Source organism: Taudactylus pleione, unplaced genomic scaffold (assembly GCF_031769625.1).
Source record: "Taudactylus pleione unplaced genomic scaffold, aTauple2 ptg000068l, whole genome shotgun sequence".
In the NCBI taxonomy this organism is placed as follows: Eukaryota; Metazoa; Chordata; class Amphibia; order Anura; family Myobatrachidae; genus Taudactylus; species Taudactylus pleione.
In genome coordinates, this window is record NW_028284470.1 from 3,081,426 (window position 1) to 3,107,894 (window position 26,469).

Sequence of the window (26,469 nt, forward strand, 5' to 3'; positions counted from 1 at the left end):
CCCCCTTCCTCCCAAGCCTTCCAAGAGCCTCTCCCGGAACTGTCGGGCCTCCTTCCCCTCCGTCCCCCTTCCCCCTCTCCTCCAACCACCCCTCTTCCAATTACCCCCTCCCCGGAGTCCGTGATAACCCCGCCCCGTTCTTTGGGGAATGAAGGCTCCTCCGAGGATGAAGATGGAGGGACTTCGGGATCTGCCGTTTTGGCTACCGGTATGTTTTAATTTTGCGTATTTTTTAACCACAAACTGTTTGTATGTAATCATGTGTCGTTCCTTTATTCGTGATTTTTGGGTTCTTTTTTGGTGATTTAGCAGTTTGCCTTTACCTCTTCCTGCTGATTTCAACATACACATATCACACCTGTGGGTATTTCTACATAGGCCTTGTAATTTTTGCAGCACCCCTTTTTTTTAAAATTTTGGTTTTGGAGTGATTTCGTTGTGTTTTTGTTTTTTTAATGTGGATTCCCTATTGTTTGATTAATCCACACACTTTTCTCACCCACAGAGGAACAGAGGCGTCGGCAAGAGGTCGAACATTGTGTGGCACACATGCGCCAAAATGTAATTGGGGTGCTTGTGGCCCTTGACCGGCTGTCTGGCATCCTTCGCCAGTAGTTTTTTTTTGTTTTTATATTTTTCAAAATAAATTGTTTATTTCTAATATACGTTCTGCCTCATTCGTTTTTTCCAAACCAAAGATAGTTAACCCTGACATAAGTAGACTGTTCCTGCAAGGTTTTGCATTTTTTAAAAATTAGAGTGGGTTTTGTATTTGTATGTAAAACACCCTCAAGAAACACATAACAGTAACAATGTCATTTCCCTTTTTGTGTGTAGTGGCAATTAGATATTTCTACATTTTACAGGTTCCTAGTTGGTGGGCAAGCTGCTTAGGCGAATCTTACAAAGCCAAATGATTGGACAGGCTTTCTTTTGGTGTGGGTTGGGAACCTGAAAACATATTTCATTTTTGCTCAACTGGCGTCAGTACTGGATTACCCCTTAGTCAAATGTAAGGTGTGTTAACCTGGTTAAACTTGCTGGTAACGTCCAAAAAAAGGAAGAACATTTAACTCTCCAAACATTTATTCACAACATAACTGAGAAATCAAAGTGGTCACTCACAAAAAAAACACACAGTGAGAATCTCAAATACAACACATACCCAATAAAAAAAAAACCAAAAAAAAAAAATCAAGAACTGGTTGAGGAAGGACCATGCCAAAATGATTCCACAAACATGGCGTTGCGATATGGGTTCCAGAATATATTCCCAAAATGAGCAGATCCAGGTTTGGTAAGGGTAGCATGAAGTAGTGAGCGTTGTAGGGCCAAAGATTATGTGAACAAACCGAAGATGTTGAAAAAAAGAAAACAAAATTAGATGTTCGCAAACAAACACATACACATTAGGTTAAAACACTGTTTTGTTCAAACTTACCTAAAAAATCTGCCCACCACATCATCGCGTATGGCCCCCCCACATACTGACCTCCGACCAACCTCGGGGGGGCCATCCTCAGGTAAGGCATCCTCTGGCTGCATTGGGACACCACTCCTTATGGCGATGTTGTGAAATATCCCACACAGGACCACAATTTTCGACACCATATCCGGCAAATACATGAGCTCGCCACCAGAGCGGTGGAGGCATCTGAATCGGCCTTTTAAAAGGCCGATACAGCGCTCCACCACTTGCCTGGTGGCTGTAAGTGCGGAATTATACTCACTTTGTGGCCCTGGTGTGGGAGCCAAATAAGGAGTGAGCAGCCAGGACATGCAAGGATATCCACTGTCTCCTATGGAAAAGAATTGACAACATCAGGAACACTGTGTATCAAGCTTAACATTGTTACGTACTAAAGGTCTCCACTTACCCAGAAGCCACGCATCACCAGCTTGTAGGCTGGTTAATTTGTGCCATATCCCTGATTGCCGGATGACGAAGGAGTCATGTGCACTTCCGGGTAATTTAGCATTCAGGGACAGGATCTGGAGGGAGGCATCACATACCACCATTACATTCAGGGAGTGATAGTGTTTCCTGTTTCTAAATATGGCCTCCAGCCGGGCTGGAGGCTGAAGTGGTATGTGAGTACCATCCACAACCCCTATGATGTGTGGGAAGGCAGCTATTTGGTAAAAATTGGCCTTGGCCACACTAAGGGCACCCATATCCAAAGGCATTTGAATAAAATGATGGAGGTGCTTGAAAAGTGCCTCCATCACTGCCCTCAGGATCCGGGAAAAGGAGGATTGGGAGATGCCCCACCGTTGTTTGAAACGATCCTGAGGCACAGAAATGTAACACCGCCATAAATTGCGTAAGTGGTGGTATTGCTGTTGGACTGTCAATTTGCCGCTCAAGATCACTTTCTATTAATGAGAGAGTGTCTATGATGATTTTGGGAGGTAGACGGTAGCGTCTTAAAACCTCATCATCGGGCATTCCAAAAAGGGTGACACGTGTTCGAAATATCTGGGGCCTTGCATGCCTACGATGCCTACGCCTGGGACGAGATTGAGGTTGGTCGGCTTCCGGGAGCATGGCCAGAACAATCCGCCCCAGATCAACCTGAAATTCAAAGATTTTAAAGTAAGGCTTTTGACCCACCCCAAAACTATATTAAAACAACTTAGCTTGATGATACCATCCATTGCTGCTTACATGCCGGGGTATTGTCATGATACGTCCAAACTGAAAATAAACACCAAAATTACTTGACACATTTCACTCTGTGCATTTTTGTTTACAAATTTTGTGCTAGACCAAAGTTAAAATATGCCAAACACCCATTTAGCAAAACAGCAAAGCGACATTTAACACAGTACATCAAAATGGGTCGAAATGTTGGCCCAAAAAGAATTAGTCTACCGTATTACAGCTATCATATTCCATGATTTAGCAGAAAAAAGAAGAAAAAATCAATAGTAGAATTTTGATAGATTGAATCAAATCAGTGTTACTATCCAAAATAGAGTGCACATTGGATAGATTTAATATCCGATACTATGTATATAATATATCGATTCTTATCCTAAATATATCGATTGATCGATTGGAAATAACATTAAGGAAAAAATTTAATTGAATGAATGAATAAGTAAATAAATATATTACAATAAGATAAAATAAGATAAATCAACAGTGATAAGGGAAGTGTAAAGAAAAACGTGCCATCCATCCGAGATATATTTAAACTCAGGGTGGAGAGCACACCATCGATGCACCGCCACAAACCAATGCAAAACTACCTCAGACTATAACCCCAACATATTAGTGTAAAATGAGACTAAGGCCCTGATTCAGACCCACTCGCAAGCGGCTGTACGCTCGCAAGTGGGTCGATGGTGTGCACTGAGCATGCGCACGACGGAGGGAGCTCCGTCGTGCGCATGCGCCAGACGCGACGAGCGAAGGAAAGTCCTTCGCTCGTTGTGTCTGATCAAAGGGGGCGTGCTGTCGATGTTGATTGACAGCACGCCCCCTTTGGTGGGCGTGCCGGGGGCGTGCCTCCCTGACGGGGGCGTTCTCAAGGGAACGCCTACCGTCAGAAGCCGGCCCACTGACATCACTAGTGATGTCAGTGGGAGTGATTTTGGCTCTGATAGAGCCAAAATCACTCCGGGCCTTGCGGTTGAAAACCTCAACCGCAGGCTCCGGCTCGCAGTTCGATGGTCGCGATGGCCAAGACCATCGCGGCCATCAAACTGCATGCTCGTATAGGCTGTGGGTGGTGACCCACAGCTATACGAGCGTCCAGGAGGATGCTCCATTTTTATGGAGGGCGGCCCTCATTCAGAGCGTGCGCTCTGCTCAGAGCGTACGGCTCTGAATGAGGGCCTAAGACTGTAGTCTGTACGAATACTAAATAGATCAGGAAAAGAAAAAGAGATGTAAAAATTGTTGTATTGATAGCAAGAAAGGACAATTAATCCCCATAAATTATTTATAGATGATGATAATAAGTTCGATGGTATCAATAAAATATATAATGAATTAGTTTAAATAGTGAGCATACGGAATAAGGAGTATTATGATGATAAAATATCAGGATGAATGAGAGTGGACAAGGGAGAACAAGTGTGGTTTGAGTGGAAAATGCGTCTCACCATCCGAGATATATTTAAACTCAGGATGGACGACGTACCATCCACTTACTCCACATATGTGCACACTGGAGGGGGGGCAACTCAGGTAAAATAGAGCCAGTTTGTACAGGGGCCTCCAAATTGCCTCTTATTCCTGCCAGTACAGGTACGGACTGTCTGACATGCCTACTTGGATGCTGTCACCGATGTAATCCTTTAACAGACAGACACACACGCTTGTCGCTGCTGCTTTGAGGATGCAGGTGCGGCTACAGCCCACACAATTCACAAAGACAGAAAAAAAAAATATATTTTTTTTTTTTGGAGCGCACTTTGAGGGTTACACCACCCTTTAACAGACAGACGCACGCTTGTCGCTGCTGCTTTGAGGATGCAGGTGTGGCTACTGCGCATACATTTCACACACAAACAGAAAAAAAGAAGATTATTTTATTTTGGTTGGAGCGCACTTTGGGAGTTACACCACCCTTTAACAGACAGATGCACGCTTGTCGCTGCTGCTTTGAGGATGCAGGTGCGGCTACAGCCCACACAATTCACAAAAACAGAAAAAAAATAAGAATTTTTTATTATTTTTGGAGTACACTTTGGGGGTTACAGCACCCTTTAACGGAAAAGCCAGCCGGCCCTTTACTTATGACACAGGCGCACGCTTGGCGCTGCTCCTTTGTTGATGCACGTGCAGCCACAGTGCACACAATTCACAAACACATAAAATAATTCCTCCACCATTCTGTCAGTGGTGACAGTATCATATGCAGTGTCAGAAATAGTTGGCACGTCCTTCAGTCTGGACCAGATGTCCAAACTGGCCCTTGACTTATGACACAGGCGCACGCTTGGCGCTGCTGCTGTGTTGATGCACGTGCGGCTACTGCACATACATTTCGCACACGAACACAGAAAAAAAAGAATTGTTTATTTTTTGTGGAGTGCACTTTGGGGGTTACACCACCCTTTAACAGACTTATGGGACACAGGCGCACGCTTGGCGCTGCTCCTTTGTTGATGCACGTGCAGCCACAGTGCACACAATTCACAAACAGAGAAAATATTTTTTTAATTTTGTTTGGAGTGCACTTTGGGGGTTACACCACCCTTTAACAGACAAGCCAGCTAGCCCTTGACTTATGACACAGGCGCACGGTTGGCGCTGCTCCTTTGTTGATGCCCGTGCAGTCACAGTGCACACAATTCACAAACACAGGAAATAATTTTTTATTTTGTTTGGAGTGCACTTTGAGGGTTACACCACCCTTTAACAGATGAGCCAGCCGGCCCTTTACTTATGACACAGGCTCAAGCTTGGCGCTGCTCCTTTGTTGATGCACGTGCAGCCACAGTGCACACAATTCACAAACACAGAAAATATTTTTTTATTTTGTTTGGAGTGCACTTTGGGGATTACAGCACCCTTTAACGGACAAGCCAGCCGGCCCTTTACTTATGGGACACAGGTGCATGCTTGGCGCTGCTCCTTTGTTGATGCACGTGCGGCCACAGTGCACACAATTCACAAACACAGAAAATATTTTTTTATTTTGTTTGGAGTGCACTTTGGGGGTTACACACCTTTTAACAGATGAGCCAGCCGGCCCTTTACTTATGACACAGGCGCACGCTTGGCGCTACTTTGTTGATGCACGTGCGGCCACAGTGCACACAATTCACAAACACAGAAAATATTTTTTATTTTGTTTGGAGTGTACTTTGGGGGTTACAGCACCCTTTAACAGACAAGCCAGCCGGCCCTTTACTTATGGGACACAGGCGCACGCTTGGCGCTACTTTGCTGATGCATGTGTGGCTACTGCGCACACAATTCACAAACACAGAATAAAAAATATATTATTTGGAGTGCACTTTGGGAGTTACAGCACCCTTTAATGGACGAGCCAGCCGGCCCTTTACTTATGACACAGGCGCACGCTTGGCGCTACTTTGTTGATGCACGTGCGGCTACTGCGCACACGATTCACAAACACAGAAAAAATATTAATTTTTTTGCACTTGGGTGGAGCACCCCTGATGGACAGAGCACCCCCTGGACAACACTACAGCACCCCTTTAGGACTGGGACACTGCACAGGACTTTGGAGTGGACACAGCCCCTATGGACAACTGACTGCACAACACAGCCCAGCCAGCCCCTATGGACTTTGGAGGAGTGGACATAACCCCTATGGACAACAGCAGCACAGCACAACACAGCCTGCCCCTATGGACTTTGGAGGAGTGGACACAGGGTCTCATTCAGACCCGCTCGTGAGCGCAGGACGCTCGCAAACGGGTCGATGTTACCCCAATGCGCATGATCACGACGGAGGGAGCTCCATCGTGCGCATGCGCGGGACCCGGACAGCGACAGCCAAGCTGTCGCTCCGGGTCTCGCACCATAGGGGGTGTGCTGTCGATGGTGACTGACAGCACGCCCCCTTTGGTGGGCGTGCCGGGGGCGTGGCTGCCAGATGGAGGCTTTCCCATGGGAACGCCTACCGTCTGGGTCCGGCCCCACTGACATCACTAGTGATGTCAGTGGGAGTGATTTTGGCTCTGATAGAGCCAAAATCACTCCTGGGCTTGCGGCAGCGAGACCCTACCACAGGGTCTCGTCTCAAGCCCGATGGTCGCGATGTTCTTGACCATCGCGACCACAATCATGGACGCTCGCTATAGCTGTGGGTGGTCACCCACAGCTATGTGACCGTCCAAGAGGCCGCTCCATTTTCAGGTAGGATAACCCTGATTCAGAGCGAGCGCTCTGTTCAGAGCATCCGGCTCTGAATCAGACCCTCAGCCCCTATGGGCAACAGCAGCACAGCACAACACAGCCAGCCCCTATGGACTTTGGAGGAGTGGACACAGCCCCTATGGACAACAGCAGCACAGCGCAGCACAGCACAACACTACACTACACAGCCCAGCCAGCCCTAACTCCCACCCTTCCTCTTCACTGTACACAGCCGAGTGAGAAAATGGCGCCGACGCGGGTACCTTATATAGAATCCAAAACCCGCGAGACCCGGAAGGCGGGATGATGACGTTTTGCCTCGATTTCAGATCCGAGTCAGGCGGGAAAAGTCGAGCCTGACTCGGATCGGCCTCGGATCGGGGGAGCTCGGGGGGGTTCGGATTTCAGAAATCCGAACCCGCTCACCCCTAGTTCTAATGGGATGCGGTCATAATACTGACAGTGGGGATGCTGGCGCTTAGATCTCGACACCTCTCAGAATTCCGGCGGTAAGTACTGCGGTTAGGGGGAGGGTTAGGGGTTTAGGCACTAAGAGGGGGAGGGTTAGGCATATGGTGCGGGGTGGAGGTTAGGTGTAGGCACTGGGGGGAGTTAGGTTTAGAAAGCAGGGAGGGAGGGTAAGTATATTGACAAACAGGTGTTGGTATCCTATCCCTGTCGGGATGCCGGCATCGGGATTCTGACCGCCAGAATCCCGAGCTCTGGCATCCCCTCTTAACCCGGTTCGAATAACTTCTAAAGCTGCATACACACGTAACGATTTGCTAAATGAACGATTTTAGTAAACGATTTTCTTTCATTTTTTCAAGGTAAATGTAATGAACGATTTTTTTGAGCTACAAACGATTTTTGCATATTCCCTTACTGAAAATCGTTGAGTTGGTCAGTCTGACTGAACCACAAACGTGAACGCGCATGAACGATAACCGTTCATCGTTTTAACTCAGAAAGTGAATGATTTTTTCAACGATTGAAAGATAATCGATATCGTTATCGATAATCGTTTAAAAAACCGTTGTGTGTGTATGCACCTATAGTTTGACAAGGAACCTTTATCTAGTTTTATCCAATATTCTGCAGCAGAGGTTCCCTTGGAACAACATTAATGTAGTTTTACCATCAGGAGAACTTTCCATTGTTCTAAACAATTTCTGATGTGCAATCCCTCGTGTGCTTGTTTACATGTACTCTCTCTGATTGCCAGTTATACAATATGCACAATTGGCAGTAATGACGAGATGTAAGCCATGGCACCCAATCCAATATAATGTTTCATGTTAAAAGACATCTGATTTGTTGACCGATTTGCAGCACTTTTTCCACTTGCACAATGTTATTAAACAATCCCTATTGTGTTTGACAGCTGAGTGTTTTGGATTTTCTATCAGAGCTGTGTAAGCTCAGTGCAATATGTTTTCAGTTACCATTGTCTGAGTGAGCACAATACGATAACGTGCGTCAGACGAGGATTATTTACATGCAAGATCTCAGGATGGCTGGAACGCAGGACAGATCATTACACGTTGGCTCTACTGCCCAGAATGGGACATTTGTTCATCTGCCAATGTGGGCTCCGGGGCCTGCACAGCTGGTTCTGCTTATGCTGAGCACCAAACCTCATACCTCCCAAGATCAAAAACCTCACCTACCAAGCCACTCCCACTTTCAGATAGGCCACTCCTCTTTCAGGGTCCAAGAATAGGTACAGTAAAGTCCCCCCCCAAAAGTAGGAGAATGCAGTCATGGGGTCTTATACAGTACGTTAGTGATGTCACTAGTTTCTAGTATTTTGATAGGCTGAATACTGGTTCGACAGTTAAAATGTCTGCACAGTGTGTTGGTGACTACTATACTTTAATTCAACTTATAGGCGCTAGAAATATCGTACTAATATTAAACTTAATACCGTACAATATCTATATAACAATACTGTATGGTCTGTCCCATCTATGTCATGTGTAGCGGGAGCCGGGGTGACCCACCCCCAGCACCACCATTGGCTCCCACTGTCACAGCAGATGAATGAGACAAGTTGCAACTGGAGGCAAGCGGGGAAAAGAGGGGACACATATTATTATTATTATTATCATTTACTTATATGGTGCCACTAGTGTTCCGCAGCGCCTTACAAAGTATATAAACAAATAGGGGGCCAAAATCTTACAGTACAATACAATACAATGCAGGACAAGGACATGGATAATATACATTGCTACAGTAGCGACCATAACACCCACATAAGCAGCAGAGCTTAAGCAACTAATACCCCTTTTCCACCAAAACAGGGTTCCTATTCGGATCAGACCCGGAATTTTGCCGGCATCGACTTGGGATATTCCCGAGTCGGCGTCGCTCACAACGGAGTCGGGTCTGCATATACCCGGCTTTTCCGGCATGTAAGTGGTCGCTTGGAGATTATGTCATCTCCAAGCGCCACTAAAGTCGGACCAATTGGCCGGCTAGCCGCGCACTCCAGGTCATCGTGATCCGGAGTGTGCTGTTCTCACAGCAGGGTTTCACGGGCTACACCCGTGTTAAACCCTGCTATTTACCTGGGTTGGATTGCCGGGTCACTCGACCCGGCGATCCCATCCTCTCCCCTTTTACACCAGGGAGCTGCCTGGGTTAACCCTTCAATAACCCGGGTTTTAGCTCCGGTGTAGAAGGGGTATAAGTATTAGGTGCCCTAGTGGGGAGTAAGAAGTAGATGAAAGTAAAATTGGGAGAAGCACAAAAGGGTAGAGGGCCCTGCTTGAAAGAGCTTACATTCTCTAAGGGAGGGGCAGACAAACAGGAGTGACACAGATGGGGTAGGCGGGGAGAAAGGAAGATGTAGCAGCAAGTTAGGATGAGAGCTGGGAGGCTTTAGTGAAGTAGTGGGTCCTGAGAGCCTGTTTCAAGGAATGTAGAGAGGTGGAGAGTCTGATGGGGAGAGGCAGATAGTTCCATAGGTGCAGAGCAGCACCGGCAAAACCTTGGAGGCGAAAGTGAGAAGTAATCAGTTGGCATGAAAGGTGGCGTGCATTAGTTGAACGAAGAGGGCGGACAGGAGAGTGAAGGGAGATTAAATCAGAGATATAAATGGGAGAAGATTGGGAGAGGGCATTGTAAGCATTGTAAGCGAGGGTGAGAACCTTGAATAGGGTTCTGAAAGGGAAGGGGAGCCAGTGGAGGTCTTGTAGGAGAGGGGAGGCAGATGTAGAGCGTTTGGAGAGGAAGATGAGCCGAGCAGCATAGGGGTTTATTCACTAAGCCTTGGAGAGAGAGATAAAGTGGAAGAGAAAGATAAGTACCAACCAATCAGCTCCTGTCATTTTTCAAACACAGCCTGTAGCATGGCAGTTAGGAGCTACTTTATATCTCTCCAAAGCTTAGTGAATAGACCCCATAGAGTGTTACAGTAGTCTGGGGCTGGATCCAAGTTACTTTAGTCTACATATAATATCTACATATAGTGTTTAGGGGCTCTATTTATTAACATTATTTTGACTAAAATAAAGTGAAAAAGGGTGTTTTCACACCCTTTTCACATTATTTTAGTATCACCTATAGTTATTACAGGGCAATTGGAGTAGAATTCGTAAAATTCTACTCCAACCCCTAAGTATCACTTATTTTTAGTAAGCAGATCGCATTTCCCATAATTGTAAAGGGAAATGTGATCCGACCAGAGTTACTAAAAATAAAATGTAAAAAATATCGGGGAAAGCCCTGTGATAATAACGCCACCTGGAGGTGGCGTTATCCAGGGTCTCCACCAGTTACCGGACTCCTGGCCTGCTCTAACAGGCAGAGCCGGGAGTCGGTCCCAGTTATCAGCTGTGTGGTCTAAACAGACTGCAAGCTGATTACTGTAAAAAAAAGAAAAAAAAAAGTAAAAAAAAAATTTACTTACCTGACTCCAGGGACCGGTGATCGGGCCTCCGGTGATGACTCCCCTCCGGTCAGCTGGTCTCCCATAGTGCACTGCTGCCCGGTCATCAGGTGATCGGGCCCCAGTGCAGTATGGGAGATCATCTGACCGGAGGAATGGAGAACATCACCAGAGGCCTGGAGCATGCAGGTAAGTGTAATTAAGGGAGAGGGGGGTTGCGGGGGATCCGTGATCACGGGGGCAGGGCTTAGAGCCGGGGGCGGAGTAGCAGCGGCGACCGGTCGGCACATGCGCGGGCACTTAATCACGGTATTTTTTGCAAAAATACCGTGATAAGGCTCCGAAGGAGATGTGCAGGGACAGAGCTTTATCGCAAGCTCTGGGAGTGATTCAGAGCCACTCGCAAGCGGCCGCTCGTTCACTCCGAGCGATGTTCGCACAACTGCGCATGCATATGGGTCGTAATGCGCATGCGCCAACCAGTCATTGCGGTCGGAAATCGAGCGCTCGCAAAATAGCGAGTGCCTGCTAATTTGAGTGACAGGATGAGGAGTTTGTGGGTGGTAACAGGGGAAGGTGCTTGAAAACGGGGAGTGGTGATCCGAACGCAGGTGTGCCAAACGGTCAAAACGGGCGTTTTAAGGGTGTGCATAATTAACAAAGTAGCGTCATCGACCACGTCACTTGGTTGTCTCTTAGCCTGAACTGTTCGCATGATTGCAGTAGGAAAATCCAACCACAAGCACTGCGAGCAGTTCAGACGCCTTTCGATGTACTCGATTAATCTAATAAATAGCGGTGTTGACGTAGGATGCGAGCGGCCAGGGGGCATCTTTACAAAATAGCGAGCGCATGTTTCGTTTGCTCGCTCAGACATAGAGGCGTCAACAGACCGCAAAGAGCGAGCGCTCAATTTAAATAGCCGGCCCCTTTTTCTGAACGAGCGAGCGCAAATAGCGAGCAAGCTCTGAATCAGGCCCTCTGTTCCTGTAAGGGATTTGTAGTAAATCCCTGTGATATTGCCTGAATTAGCAATGCGAATTCACTCGGTAATATCACACTACAATCTGCATTCAATATGCGGATTGTAGTAAATAGAGCCCTAGGTGTGATAAAATTTGGTCGCTATTCAATTGTACATTTTTTGGTTGTGAGAATTATGATTTATCACGCCTAAATTTCAGCCTATCTGTAACATGGCCAGGGCTATTTAATTGTTGTAAATTAGGCGAGATAAAAATTATTGGTCAACCTTTTTTTCACTTTATCACCCATCAGTTCTCACCAATCCCTATATGGTGTGAGTTTTGAATAATAAGTATTTTAATATTAGAATGTTATTAATAATTAACTGGTATGCTATTTTTAAGAGTGAATATCATTGATTTAATAAAATACTTCAATAAAATTACTTTGTTTGGGCTCCTTTATCCCCCTCTTTTGAGTCGGTTCAATCCTTAATCTTGTTACAAGAAACTGCGGCTGTGAGGAGGGAGCTTGTCCTACTTAGGCCTGTATTCAATTAGTTTCGCCTCGGCTAAAAAGCTCCGCCTACACGACTTTTCGCCCCCTTCACCTGTTTTGGAAGCGAAAACTTTTTGTGCGCGCTCCCGATTTACTCCGTATTCAATTACCAAACAGGCGAAAACGGGACCCGGCGAATATGAACCAGGCAAAAAGTGCAGGATGAATTGGGGGAATCACTCTGTACCCCAGAAAAAGATGGTCTTGAGTCGCCTTGACTTAAAGCGGGCGCCTATGGAGCTCTGTTACCGCTTAAGGAGACTCCCTTCCACCGCGCTCCGTTGGTTCCCCTGAAGTGCTAAATTTACCATATTTGGAGGGAATGCATGGTCGGGGGAGGGCTTTCCAACATCACTTTCCAAAAAATGTTAGACCCCTGGGAAGTACGGATTGGAAGTCGAGTGACTGGTGCGCCTCAGGGAAGCTGTGCAGAATGACTGGGACGGCTCTGCAGGGTGCCTAACCCCATACCTCTACCCCCCACCGTAGGGTGCAAAAGACCTTGCCATTGTCTTTTTTACCAAGCAAATGAGGCTTAAAGTTTTCAGGCAGCCGCCGGTCGGACTAGGGGCCATGGGGAGCTTAAGTCCCAATGAGAGCCCTGTATCTCCATCGGTTGGCTCTCAAATAAGGGGTGCCTCGAGGTTCTACACCAAAAGCCTGCAGAGCTATGTGAGCCCAACCGCCAAGTGCATTTAACTTGGAGAGGTCCCCGGTTAAGACAGGTCACCTTCCACTGGTCGGGGCTCTGGCCCCTGAAGAGCCAGGGGACTTAAGTAGGCAAGAAGCCCTGGTTTTTAGCTATCCAGGGGTACCAGCCACGAGCATGAGGACCGCCAGGGGCTAGAGATACAGCGGCGCAAAGTCAGCTGTCGGGATTTCGACCCACATGTGCGGATACACCCTCCCTTTGAACGGCTGTGTCTCCGGATCCTGAGGGCCCAGGTACCCGGGATATGGTCTACAGGCAGAGGGGGAGTGGGGCTATCCAATGAGGGTCCCACTTAAATTTAGAACCCCTGGGTGCGGAGCTATGGCCCGCCAAAGTCAGACCAAAATCCTGCTGACTTAACATGGGACGGTTCTGGCTGGGTGGCCCAGCTTTAACTGGCCGGGGCTCCGCCGCCTAAGGGGGAGTGGGGCTATCCAGGTGTATCCTGGAGTGAGGCACCAGGTTCACTTTGAACGGCTGGGGATGCGGTTCTGGAAGTGCCACATTCACACCCAATTTGGGGCTATCCATGGGTATCAGTCACTTAAATTTAGCCCCTCAGAAACCGCAGCCGCGAGGCTCCAAAGTGGACCGACATTTTCCATTGACTTAAAGGGGGGCCTCTGGAGCTCCAAAACTTTGAAAGGCTGGCATTCAGGTTCTGGATAAGCCAGATGCACCCAAATCAGAGGGGTGGTAGAGGGGCACTGGGCCTATCCAACAAGCTATTGCACTTAATTTTAGCATGTCAAGAACTGGAGCCATGAGCATTTAAAACTTCCCCTAAATCCCATTGACTTGCATGGGGAAGGATAATAATATGGCACTTACCTTGGTTAAATAAATCAGCCAGGTATTCAGTGCAGCTTGAAGCAGCCGAAGGGACACTGAGTCTGGGCGCGCAGAAAAGCTCATCGCCGCCCACCTGTTTTACAATTTCCCCCTAAGAGTAAAGGTGCCTACATACTAGACGAGTGGTCTCCAACCTGTAGCTTGCGAGCTACCGGTAGCTCGCGGTCGTAATTGTGGTAGCTCACCTAGCGGCAGTACTGCCGAGTCAACTAGGAGGAAGTGACCTCTGCCGTGTGCTCCCACGTGGCATTGACGCCATAGGTAGAGCCATAGGGAAGCACATAAGGTAATTGCCGCAGCCCCTACAGCAATCACCTGATGTGCCCCCTCGTGGTTCCAACCATGGCGTCTACGCTACGGTGGAGTGAGTGACTCCTGCCCAGCCCTGCCGGAAAATCACACAGCTGCCCTGCCTATATCTTTTGCTCCTCTACTGCATGTACGTCCTTGGAGCTGGTAATTAACAGTGAAATGTGCCTGCGCTTAAAGTTTATTTACAAACTACAACAATATCACTGTAATAATTTAAAATAAAAAAATTAATTTTCAATAAATTAACTTTATTTATTCATTTATTAGCCAGATTTTTTTTCTAAAATTTTAGTAGCTCTTCATGAGGTTTCATTTGTCTAAAGTAGCTCACACCTCAATTAACGTTGCAGACCACTACACTAGACCATGTGCTCAGGATGCAATATCGTGAGCAATTTCCCTTGAACTCTCAAGTTACAGGTAGTGGACAGGAGGCTGGGTTACAGGCAATGTAGTGGACTAAAGGTTGAGTTACAGGCAATTTAGTGGACAGGAGGCTGAGTTACAGGCAATGTAGTGGACAGGAGGCTGAGTTACGGGCAATGTAGTGGACTGAAGGCTGAGTTACAGGCAATGTAGTGGACTGAAGGCTGAGTAACAGGCAATGTAGTGGACTGAAGGCTGAGTTACGGGCAATGTAGTGGACAGGAGGCTGAGTAACAGGCAATGTAGTGGACTGAAGGCTGAGTTACGGGCAATGTAGTGGACAGGAGGCTGAGTTACGGGCAATGTAGTGGACAAGAGGCTGACTTACGGGTAATGTAGTGGACTGAAGGCTGAGTTACAGGCAATGTAGTGGACAGCAGGCTGAGTAACAGGCAATGTAGTGGACTGAAGGCTGAGTTACGGGCAATGTAGTGGACAGGAGGCTGAGTTACGGGCAATGTAGTGGACTGAAGGCTGAGTTACGGGCAATGTAGTGGACAAGAGGCTGAGGGCCTGATTCAGAGCCGGACGCTATTTGCGGACGGTCGTTCCAAAAAAGGGGCCGGCTATTTAAATTGAGTGCTCGGTCTTTGCGGTTTGTTGACGCCTCTATGTCTGAGCGAGCGAACGAAAAATGCGCTCGCTATTTTGTAAAGACGCCCCTTTGCCGTTCGCATCACACGTCATCTCCAGTATTTATTAGATTAATCGGGTACATCGAAAGGCATCTGAACTGCTCGCAGTGCTTGTGGTAGGTTTTTCCTACCGCAATCACTGCGAGCAGTTCAGGCTAAAAGACAACCAAGTGACGTGGTCGATGACGCTCCTTTACTAATTATGCACTCCCATTAAACGCCCTCTTGACCGTTTGGCACGCCTGCGTTTGGATCTCCACTCCCCCGTCTTCAAGCGCCTTCCCCTGTTACCAGTGGCGGGCTGGGCAGGGTGCCATGTGCCATGCGGGCCGCGGGCCGTCTGCACCGCGTGCGTAGCGCTGACCGGACGGAGTTCGGTCAGCGCTACACAAGTGACAAACACACAGCCGCCGGCACCGGCAGCTGTGTGTTTGTTTTGATCAGCAGCCAATGAGAGTCTGTCAGGCTCTCATTAGCTGCTGCTGCGCCCACTGCAGGAGCAGCTCCATCTTCCGGCTCCCGCAGTGGGCAATGGAAGAGGCGTCATAACGTCATATGACGTCTCTCCCATAATGCGGAGCGGCCCGGCCCGGGAAGGACAGACGGAGGAGCGGATGGCGACGGCGGGAGCGGGGATTCAGGTAAGTGTTTTTTTTGGGTTTTTTTTACTATGTGTGTCTACTGGGGGGGAGGCTGGCACTACAAGGGGGAGACCACTACTGGGGGCACCACAAGGGGGGAACCACTACTGGAGGCACTGCAAGGGGGGGACTACTACTATTGGGGGCAATACAAGGGGGGGACTACTACTACTGGGGGCACTACAAGGGGGGGGACTACTGGGGGAACTACAAAGGGGGAACCACTACTGGGGGCATTACAAGAGGGAGGGACTACTACTGGGGGCACTACAAGGGGGGGGACTACTGGGGGAACCACTACTGGGGGCACTACAAGAGGGAGGGACTACTACTGGTGGCACTACAAGAGGGAGACCACTACTGGGGGCACTACAAGGGGGAGATCACTACTGAGGGCACTACAGGGGGGGGCACTACAAGGGGGGACCACTACTGGGGATTATAACTGGGGGCACTTCAAGGGGGGGGACTACAACTGGGGGGACTACAAGGGGGGCACTACAAGGGGGGGGACTACTGCTACAAGGGGGGACTACTACTGGGGCACTACAAGGGGGGGACTACTACTACTATGGGCACTACAAGGGGAGGGGACAACTACTAGGGGCACTGCATAGGAGGGAGGGGCCTACTACTAGGGGCACTACATAGGGGGGAGGGGACTACCACTGGGGGCACTGCATCGAGGGACCACTGCTGGGGGCTCTATAAAAAGGGCAATACTGGGGGTACTGCTTAAGGGGGAGATTACAACTGGGGCCACTATTTAAGGGGCACTGCATAAGGGTTACCACTATTGGGGGCACTGCATGGGGTGTGGACTGCTACTGGGGGCACTATATAAGGAGCACTGCATAGGGGGTACCACTACTGGGGGCACTATATAAGGGGCTTACTTCTGGGGGCACAAGGGTCACTGCACAGGGGGGACCACTACTGGGGGCACTGTATAAGGGGCACTGCATAGGGGGGATCACTACTGGGGGCACTACTGGAGGCCTGCATAAGGGGGTCCTCTCCTGGGGCACAGGGGGGCACTGCATATATGGGCACCACGACGGGGCTGTCCCTAATCTTTATTTTTACTTTACATTAATCCCATATGGCCAGCCTCCTCCCTGGAACACTTGAGGGGGGGGGGGTGCCGTAGCAAGCACGTTCTTCGGGCACCCTGGCTACACGCTACTCCTCTGCCAGGGCCGCCTGCATGCATTTGCCCCCCAGGCTAAAAGTTGCCAGCCAGCCCCTGCCTGTTACCGCCCACAAACGGTACATTCTGTCAATCAAATTAGCAGCACCTCGCTGTTTTGCGAGTGCACGATTTCCGACCGCAATGACTGGTTTGCGCATGCGCATTACGACCCATATGCATGCGCAGTTGTGCGAACATCGCTCAGAGCGAACGAGCGGCCGCTTACGAGAGGCTCTGAATCAGGCACAGTTACAGGCAATGTAGTGGACAGGAGGCTGAGTTACAGGCAATGTAGTGGACAGGAGGCTGAGTTACAGGCAATGTAGTGGACTGAAGGCTGAGGGCCTGATTCAGAGCCGTACGCTATTTGCGGATGGTCGTTCTGAAAAAGGGGCTGGCTATTTAAATGAAGTGCTCGCTCTTTGCGGTCTGTTGACGCCTCTAAGTCTGAACGAGCGAACAAAACCTGCGGCCGCTATTTTGATAAAAACGCCCCCTGGCTGCTCGCATCATACGTCATCTCCGGTATTTATTAGATTAATCGAGTACATCGAACGGCGTCTGAACTGCTCGCTATTCTTGTGGTAGCATTTTCCTACCGCAATTATTGCGAGCAGTTCTGGCTAAAAGATAACCAAGTGATGTGGTCAATGACGCTGCTTTGTTAATTATGCACTCCCATTAAACGCCCGTTTTGACCGTTTGGCACGCCTGCGTTCGGATCTCCACTCCCCCGTTTTCAAGCACCTTCCCCTGTTACCACCCACAAACGCCTCATCCTGTCACTCAAATTAGCAGGCATTCGCTATTTTTAAGGGTGTGCATAATTAACAAAGCAGCGTCATCGGCCACGTCACTTGGTTGTCTCTTAGCCTGAACTGTTCGCATGATTGCGGTAGGAAAATCCAACCACAAGCACTGCGAGCAGTTCAGACGCCTTTCGATGTACTCGATTAATCTAATAAATAGCGGAGATGACGTAGGATGCGAGCGGCCAGGGGGTGTCTTTACAAAATAGCGAGCGCATGTTTTGTTCGCTCGCTCAGACATAGAGGCGTCAACAGACCGCAAAGAGCGAAAACTCAATTTAAATAGCCGGCCCCTTTTTCTGAACGAGAGAGCGCAAATAGCGTCCGGCTCTGAATCAGGCCCTGAGTTACAGGCAATGTTGTGGACTATGTGGCATAATGTGCTGTAAGAGGTACTAATGTGTGGCATAATGTGCTGTAAGAGGCACTACTGTGTGGCATAATGTGCTGTAAGAGGCACTAATGTGTGGCATAATGTGCTGTAAGAGGCACTACTGTGTGGCATAATGTGCTGTAAGAAGTACTACGCAAATTTACAGTTTGCAGTGGGGCGCCAAGCACCCTAACACCAGCCCTGCTTATAGGCAATGTAGTGTACTGGAGGGTGAGTAACAGGTAATATACAGGAGTGAAGCTTGAACACACACTTGAACGACCCACAATTGTCCCGACGTTCAGGGCGATTTGCCTTCACCCTGGACAAAGCATTACAAAGAATACCGGTGCACACTTAAAAGATTTAATGAACGACGGAACGATCACTGTTCCGTCCTTCATTAATATGTACAGCCTCACATGCGGTATCATGTGATTGGCCGTACAGGACGGCCAATCACACGATATTGCATGCGACCGCAGGAGCGAGCAAGTCGGGCATGCACACTGCACAATACAATATGCCAGATTTGTCGTTCCGATTTGACCAAATCAGGCCGATATTGTCCAAGTGTGTACCCTGCCTTAAGGCCCCCATACACGGTGCAATATGCACCTTGCAACGTGATGGCTGGTCTGATGCCCGACATATCGGGCGGCCCCAACACACTGAGCGATCTGCTGCCCGACCGCCTGATATGCCAGCACCCCCCTCCCCCACAGCCAGTGGCATATCTATAATGGGTGCAGTGTGTGCGGGACACACGGGCCCCCGGGTCCAGGAGGCCCCGCATCGCACACCCTGCACTCATATTTTTTTAAACTTATCTGTCCTTAGTCCCGTGTCGGGTGTCAGTGCTGCTCAGAAAACCGGAAAAATGGCCGCGGTGGCCAGCCACGTCAGTCGGCTGCCAGCCACCGGGGAGAGAGGAGGGGGCCCCGCATGGGGAGTGCACACGGGCCCCCTCCTCTCTTAAGACGCCCCTGCGCACAGCGCTGCATGGAATCGTACATCCCATCCCCAGATCAAGTGAATATATCAGCAATATCGTACCAATCCGTCGGACCGGCTGCTATGTCGCACCATGTATGTGGGCCTTTACAGGCAATGGACTGGACTGGACTAAACCACTGCAGCAGCATCATAGGGTGGAGAGGGATGCAGCAGCTCTAACATTCCTGCTGACGGAATGCACCACCTTTGTTACTGGCCACTCCTAGCTTGTGACAGTGGCACTGTGTATAGCGGCTATGGCGCGGATAGGCCACTAGGTGGCCCCGGAGAGCCTCCAGCCTGCTGCTTTCAAACTGCAAACAAAAGACAAGAAAAGTACAAAGATCAGGACTCAGAGTTATGTGAGGGGAACACAAGCCGGCAAGTACTGCAACAGTGATCACTGGGAGCAGAGGCAGGCAGGGTGCTCCTGAGCTGGGAGGCACATAGCCAGGCGGCATTACCAGCTCCCCCTGCCCTCCTGTCATGTGCCAGGGATCAGGCACCTCTCCAGCCAGCAGCAGCATCAGCAGCCTGTGGAATACCAGGGGAAGCAGGAGATCACTGCTCTGGGTAAGGCACTTTGCAGGGAATTGGGGGCTGAATAGGGTTATTGTGTTGGTACTAATGCTGGGACTGGGTGTCTGAGGCTTCAGGTTCTTCCCATGTGATTGTGTCTGGATCTGGACAATGAGGTATGGAGAGGATGGGCTGCTGGGGGCATAGACATGAAGCTGCAGGGACCATATGGTTCAGAGGAGCACTGCCAGACTATAGGCAAATGGCTATCACTTGCCCCCATGTGCAGCCCAGTATTTGCAACAGTGAAACAGTATATAGGGCAACCTAACCAGCGATCATGCAGCTCAGCTGCTGCTGAACATCTTATCAGGCAGCAGAAATGCTTGTAGGAGTTGGAGCCATGTCCCAGAAAGATGTTCTGCAGCAGCCTGTCTAGACCCCAGCTGGGAACTCTACAGATGCCAGGATGTAAATGTTAAGTTGCTGAATGGTGCAACATGAAAGTCTATTGCATGTTACATGGCTGTTAGTCTTCTGATCCAAGTCACCAGGATATATGTCACCTATGAATGGTCATACTGCATGTACTCAACTACAACTCTTGTAAAAGATTTAGATATGGGCAAAATGTACATGCAATGCATGCAGGTGGTGGGCAATCAGCCCCCCCCCCCCAGCTGTTGTTGAACTACAAGTCTCAGCATGCCTTGCAACAGTTTTAGCATGGCCAAATAGCAAAACTGTGACAGGGCATGCTGGGATATGTAGTTCTACAACTGCTGGGGGGGGGGACGGTGCTTATTGCCCATCCTTACAGGGTGTTTAACCCAAACTTTAAGACCCTGGATGACTTAAGTTTGGACAATTGTTTTTGTAGCTTTTTTTTTTGTGGCGGGCATCAAATTAGAGGGTACACTTGGCTGGGCTTACACAGAAAGTCAGACCGCAGTATTGAAAATAAATATTTTATTAAGGCATGTGCGTCCGTGTCATGTGCGTCCGTGTCGTCTGTGTCATGCGTGCACCTTTATTATTATTTTTCATTTTCTGCCATGTTTGGTGCGGGAACTACACTGCTATATTTTGCTGTAATCATTGCAGCATTCGTCTTGCTTTGTGCTGGGTTTATGTGTATGAAGCAGCCTTTTAGGGCACTTTAGGATTATTAATGATGTGGGAAATCCACTTGTACATGTTTGTGAATGTAGTGTGACTCCTTCTGCATCGGACACCTGCTTCTGCATGTGATCTATTCTCTGTACACCGCTGTGTAACCTGAATACACTATATAAAGAGTAATAATAATATGGCAGCTTAGTGAGAATGGCGTCTTTGGTGGTGGTGCCCCAAACTATTGGATATTAGTGGGGTATGGCATAACTAGGAAGCTGTATGGTTTGCACTTGGCAGAACAGAATAGGGTTCATGAGAGGAGACTCGGAGGCTTGCCATTTGTTTGTGAGGGGGTCACGGAGCGTAAACAGACAGGATTTTTACGCATGGTCAGAAGACGTCTCATTTTTAATGGGAAATACATGCCACTCTTTGTCCTGAATTGTTTAATCACCATGGGTCTGACGCACAGTGCAATGCAAGTTGGTCGTGATAGCGCCCACGTCGCCTGCGTGGATGTAGTTATTCACCATACTCCGACTTGTATGCAACGCTGCGACCTGACTGCTACAATTCAAACGCTTGGCTTCATAGCCGTCATTATAACTAGTGCGAGCTAACGCCAGCCCTATCCATGGTCCTAGAGATCCTGCTGAATACAGGCGTACTTAAACGTATACACAACCCTGAATTGGCCGCGGTTCCATGGGTATGATCTTAATAAACTATGCCTACGTGCCCTATTACTACCCAGTTACACTCCTTCCGCTGCAAGTGGAGATGCGGCGAGTTCCAGGTGGCTCTGCATTGCCCGTAGCTTGTGTACGATGGTTTCCGGAGCACATGTGAACATAGAGCATATGAGTTGCGTGTATCAAGCTAATGCAAAAAATAAATAAATAAAAATAAATAGCATTTAATCACAGTACATAAGATCTCAACCCTTATTAAGGCTGGTTGCCCGCTGGCGTCAACACAAATCAAACATCATCAGGCCTGATAACCGGCACTTACAGTCATGGGTGGGAGGGAGGCTTTGTGGCTGGTCCACACTTAAATAGGACAGGCAGCATCCTGTCACACTGCAACAAGAGGGTATGGGGTCATTGCAAGGCATAGCTTCCATAGCCATTTATGGGTTGCTATTACTGCTAAAAGCAGCTAGTAATTTGTAATGCTAGTGGGTAATGAGCCTTATCTGTAAGTCCCTGGAAGAGCGGAAAGTTGTCTTGCTGTATCCTTAAGTGAGGAAGGCACTTAAGATCTTCAGCTGTCTCCAAGCTCAGTTGTAGAATGAATACCGAGTTTACTGCCCTATTTAGAGTTATTAAGAGGCTTTAAACATGGTAATAAAACTGAGGATATATGTCCCACTCTGTAAAATCTTTTACATCTGTGTATAATAACAATCGCATCCCTGCTTAGCTGTATAATCACACACCCAGTGACTTCACAACAGTCTCTTCTGACTACAGGTTGCTACCCAACTGTGAGATAAACAAGCTACAAGGCAAAGAGAGTTATAATATTGTGGGCTATATATCTATACTCAGGAATGGCCAACCTGTGGCTCTCCAGCTGTTGTAAAACTACAAGTCCCAGCATGCACTGCTTCAGTTTTGCTATTAGGGAATGCTAAAACTGTGGCCAGGAATGCTGGGATGTGTAGTTTCACAACAGCTGGAGAGCCACAGGTTGGCCAGGCCTGACTATACTAATAGAATAACAACGCTGTGTCTGTCTATTTTTTCCAAGTAGGCAATATCAATGAAAACTGCATCATTGTGTAGTGGAAACTCCTAGAAATAACCTGCACTTTGTTCCATCTCCATCCGTCAAGTTAAAGCTGAGCAATTACAAAACACTATTTATTGACATCATCAATGCAAGAGATAAGTGTGGCACCATGCGCGCAGCCGGTGAGGTGAGAGGTGCTTTGTGCCTGTGGTCATTTGAATAGGATAGGCTACATAGAAGTATGTACACAGGGCACTCAGTGACATTGGTGAGATAGGTGTGGCACCATGAGGACGGCCGGTAAGGGGTGGGGGAGGTGCTTTGTGCTTGCGTTCACTTTACTAGGATAGGCTACATAGCAGTCTGTGCACAGGGCACACAGGGACATTGGTGTGAGTGGTGGGTGAATAGGATAAGGCTACATAGCAGTCTGTGCACAGGGCACACAGTGACATTGGTGTGAGTGGTGGGTGAATAGGATAAGGCTACATAGCAGTCTGTGCACAGGGCACACAGTGACATTGTTGTGAGTGGTGGGGGAATAGGATAGGCTACATAGAAGTATGTACACAGGGCACTCAGTGACATTGGTGAGATAGGTGTGGCACCATGAGGACGGCCGGTAAGGGGTGGGGGAGGTGCTTTGTGCTTGCGTTCACTTGACTAGGATAGGCTACATAGCAGTCTGTGCACAGGGCACACAGGGACATTGGTGTGAGTGGTGGGTGAATAGGAGAGGTTACATAGCAGTCTGTGCCACAGCACACAGTGACATTGGTGTGAGTGGTGGGTGAATAGGATAAGGCTACATAGCAGTCTGTGCACAGGGCACACAGTGACATTGGTGTGAGTGGTGGGTGAATAGGATAAGGCTACATAGCAGTCTGTGCACAGGGCACACAGTGACATTGTTGTGAGTGGTGGGGGAATAGGATAGGCTACATAGAAGTATGTACACAGGGCACTCAGTGACATTGGTGAGATAGGTGTGGCACCATGAGGACGGCCGGTAAGGGGTGGGGGAGGTGCTTTGTGCTTGCGTTCACTTGACGAGGATAGGCTACATAGCAGTCTGTGCACAGGGCACACAGGGACATTGGTGTGAGTGGTGGGTGAATAGGAGAGGTTACATAGCAGTCTGTGCCACAGCACACAGTGATATTGGTGTGAGTGGTGGGTGAATAGGATAGTCTACATAGCAGTCTGTGCACAGGGCACACAGTGACATTGGTGTGAGTGGTGGGTGAATAGGATAAGGCTACATAGCAGTCTGTGCACAGGGCACACAGTGACATTGTTGTGAGTGGTGGGGGAATAGGATAGGCTACATAGAAGTATGTACACAGGGCACTCAGTGACATTGGTGAGATAGGTGTGGCACCATGAGGACGGCCGGTAAGGGGTGGGGGAGGTGCTTTGTGCTTGCGTTCACTTGACGAGGATAGGCTACATAGCAGTCTGTGCACAGGGCACACAGGGACATTGGTGTGAGTGGTGGGTGAATAGGAGAGGTTACATAGCAGTCTGTGCCACAGCACACAGTGATATTGGTGTGAGTGGTGGGTGAATAGGATAGTCTACATAGCAGTCTGTGCACAGGGCACACAGTGACATTGGTGTGAGTGGTGGGTGAATAGGATAAGGCTACATAGCAGTCTGTGCACAGGGCACACAGTGACATTGTTGTGAGTGGTGGGGGAATAGGATAGGCTACATAGCAGTCTGTGCACAGTACACACAGTGACATTGGTGTGAGTGGTGAGTGAATAGGAGAGGTTACATAGCATGCTGTGCACAGGGCACACAGTGACATTGGTGTGAGTGGTGGGTGAATAGGATAGGCTACATAGCAGTCTGTGCCACAGCACACAGTGACATTGGTGTGAGTGGTGGGTGAATAGGAGAGGTTACATAGCAGTCTGTGCACAGGGCACACAGTGACATTGGTGTGAGTGGTGGGGGAATAGGATAAGGCTACATAGCAGTCTGTGCACAGGGCACACTGTGACATTGGTGTGAGTGGTGGGGGAATAGGATAGGCTACATAGCAGTCTGTGCACAGTACACACAGTGACATTGGTGTGAGTGGTGGGTGAATAGGAGAGGTTACATAGCAGTCTGTGCACAGGGCACACAGTGACATTGGTGTGAGTGGTGGGTGAATAGGATAGGCTACATAGCAGTCTGTGCCACAGCACACAGTGACATTGGTGTGAGTGGTGGGTGAATAGGATAGGCTACATAGCAGTCTGTGCACAGGGCACACAGTGACATTGGTGTGAGTGGTGGGTGAATAGGATAGGCTACATAGCAGTCTGTGCACAGAGCACACAGTGACATTGGTGTGAGTGGTGGGTGAATAGGATAGGCTACATAGCAGTCTGTGCACAGGGCACACAGTGACATTGGTGCGAGTGGTGGGTGAATAGGATAGGCTACATAGCAGTCTGTGCACAGGGCACACAGTGACATTGATGTGAGTGGTGGGTGAAGGTGCTGCTGGCACCAGTCTGCTGGTCACGTGGGCCACTCCCGCGACCGGGCCCTTATGCAAAGCAATACAACTAGAACACCTCAAATTAAAAAAAATAAAAAATATTGATAGAAGCCATTTCATCGTGGGCGAAGCTGCGAGCAGCAGCCAATATGATTCTAAATATATTATTTACCATAAAACACGCAGTTAATTCCTCCGCGTGACGTTCAGTTGTCTTGGGCTGCATAGATAGGGAAGGGGTTCTTCATACTTAATGGATCTACCTATTAACTTGACACCCAGCATAGGGTTCTCACATTCCCTGACTGACAGTACTCAGGACAATCTCTATTTTTACACATTAAATCTTTAACTCCTATTTTTCCATAACTGAAACTCTTCATTCAGCTCACTAATCGTAAATGGTGCCAGATTCCCACTATTTTAGCTTTTATGGGCCTGAAAATGAAGTAAATAGAAGGGGTGTATGGACCTGAACAAAGCTATTCACGACATACATTTTGTTGCAGAATACGCTTCTTTGTTCAAGCATCACAAAAATAAGTGAGAAAGAGAGATTTTGTGTAGAAGTTACTCATAACAACCGATCAGCTTTGGGCACGATTCTATTCAACGCAAAGTGAATAGCGCCGGGAATCAGCTCCCGGAGCTATTCAATTCTGCGCAAAGTTAGGTCGGGGAAGGCTCGTTCTCACACCTTAAACAGGGTGTTTAGGCGCGAGAACAACTTTGCGTTGAATAGAATCGTGCCCTTTGAAATGACAGAAGCCGATTGGTGGTTTTGGGCAACTTCTCCACTTCATGTCTCTCCAAGGGCGGTATTCAATTGTTTTAGTGTGCCCGATCTCCCATCTAAAGTGACGTAAAGTAGGGTGCTATTAAATTGATGCCGATCTTCGCGTCAATCGTGCCCAAAGAGGTTGGGTTTAGCCATGTAAAATGGCTACACCCAGCCAAAGTGCTGGGCGCTATTGTGAAAAGTGCCGTTTGGGCGCCCAAAGGGGTTACTTTTCACGCATTTCAGCTCGCACCCCCTGGGGGGGTGCGAGCTGAAAGCCGGCGTCGGCAGCTGTTCGTTCCCGACAGGAGCAACAGTTGAATAGCTACGTCGGGCACGAGGAGGGACCAAGACAATTGAATTCCCCAAGGCTTGATTCACCTCTCCCATAGAAAGATTGTGCGATAAACCTTACAGTGAGCAGTGCATGTAAAACGTAACATGCCATAACAAACAAGACCCTACAAGAGAGGGCACTTTTATAACAGAAAGACTATACTGTGACAACTTAAGATACAGGCCCTGAATCAGGGCCGTCCTTCTTAATTTTTAGAGCGGCCTCCTGGCCGCTCGTATAGCTGTGGGTGACCACCCACAGCTATAGCGAGCGG

General features: G+C 48.5%; 1 protein-coding gene across 2 annotated transcripts in view; it reads left to right on the plus strand.

Annotated features, from left to right (window-relative positions):
- The first annotated feature begins 19,461 nt into the window (after window positions 1–19,461).
- The window catches only part of RAI14 (retinoic acid induced 14), a 181,230-nt gene continuing 174,222 nt past the window's right edge, over window positions 19,462–26,469 (plus strand). Inside the window, exon 1 of one of the 2 annotated variants that reach the window (XM_088466963.1) lies at window positions 19,462–19,784. The gene's annotated coding sequence lies outside the window, so the exon portion shown is untranslated. The remainder of the gene's footprint in view (window positions 19,785–26,469) is intronic. The other variant, XM_088466964.1, reaches the window with a different exon arrangement.